This window comes from Euphorbia lathyris, chromosome 10 (assembly GCF_963576675.1).
Source record: "Euphorbia lathyris chromosome 10, ddEupLath1.1, whole genome shotgun sequence".
In the NCBI taxonomy this organism is placed as follows: domain Eukaryota; kingdom Viridiplantae; phylum Streptophyta; class Magnoliopsida; order Malpighiales; family Euphorbiaceae; genus Euphorbia; species Euphorbia lathyris.
The window spans coordinates 44398357-44399896 of NC_088919.1; the positions used below are offsets into that span (position 1 = coordinate 44398357).

General features: G+C 36.2%; 1 non-coding gene across 1 annotated transcript; it reads left to right on the plus strand.

Moving 5' to 3' along the window:
* Nucleotides 1-1125: 1125 nt before the first annotated feature.
* Nucleotides 1126-1232, plus strand: LOC136210114 (small nucleolar RNA R71). The gene has a single exon (XR_010677821.1). It is a non-coding gene; the product is annotated as a small nucleolar RNA R71 (small nucleolar RNA).
* Nucleotides 1233-1540: the final 308 nt, after the last annotated feature.

The following is a 1540-nucleotide window of genomic DNA, read 5'->3' on the forward strand; positions in this document are numbered from 1 at the left end:
CTACAATCTCCAGTTAGCGAAATGGATGAAATTCCTTCCCAACTGATTTTCTTTGAAATTAAATCTTTTAGGAATTTACCGTAATTGGGAATTTGCGTAATCGCATCCACAAACGTCAAATTAATATGCAAATTTTTAAGTTTGTCTAAAAATGTTAAAAGTTGTTTGTCATAGGCCTTATTGCGGACTTTGTGTGGAAAAGGTGGTTTGGGTACAAAAGTTTTTGTACTTGGTTCAATTGGTGTATCTTTTTGGTTTAATATATCTTCTTTGGATTTTGGTAAATCAGTTCCTGGTAAGGTTGAATTTCTGGGCATTTTCGGACCTAAGTAATTTTTCCCTGAGCGAAGAGTGATAGCCTTTACATGCTCTTTCGGATTTTCTTCCGTATGGCTTGGAAGACTTCCCTCTTTGTGGGATGGAATTGATTTAGCGAGTTGTCCAATTTGAACCTCCAAATTATGGATGCTAGATGATTGGTTTTTAATAAGCTGATCGAATTTATTCTCGATCCGTTTAAAACCATCGTCGTGATTACTTATTTTTCCGCTCATAGCATCAATAAATTTGTCGATTTTAGAAGATAAAGTAATAATAGTATCTCTTGATTGATTTTGATAATTAGTGGTACGATTTTGATTAGCATTGGCATTATTATTATTATCTCTCCAGTTAAAGTTAGGATGATTTCTCCACCCAGGATTATATGTATTGGAATAAGGGTTATTAGTTTGGTTTTGCCCTTGGACAAAATTTACCTGTTCAATTTCGCTCATACCTTCATAATCCACATCTGTTTGGATTGGCTTACCATTAGGATCACACGGTGCCATAAACCTATCAATTTTGTGTGATAAGGCAGAAAATTGGGCTTGCAACATCGCAACTGGATCAAGATTCACTATACCTTTAACTGATGATGTAGTTGAGGATGATGGTTTCGCCACTGGTATATGTCCACGCTCCGCGGGCCACATACTACTGTTGATTTCCATTTCCTCCAAAAGTTCTCTTGCTTGGGCCGATGTTTTCTTCATGAATAACCCTCCAGACATAGCATCTAATGAACCTCTAGTTGTAGGATTCAATCCATTATAAAATGTTTGCATTAAAAGTTCAGCGGGCAGTTGGTGGTGTGGGCATAAACGTTGAAGTTCTTTAAAACGTTCTCAAGCCTCATAAAGAGTTTCATTATCATTTTGCGAAAAAGATGTTAACTCTTTTATGACTCTTGCGGTTTTTGCTAAAGGAAAATACTTTGATAAAAACGCTTGGGCTAATTGCTCCCAAGTTTCAAATGTTGCGGCTGGCATAGAAGTTAACCATTCTTTGGCTCGATCCTTCAAAGTAAAAGGAAAAAGGCGAAGTTTGATTGCTTCCGCAGTCACATCTGCAACCTTAAAAGTGTCGCAAATTTCTAAAAAATTTGTCAAATGGGTGTTAGGATTTTCGTTAGGTAACCCATAAAATGTTACATTATTTTGCAACATATTAAGTAATGCTGGCTTAATTTCAAATTGGTTTCCATTAATTTGGGGTC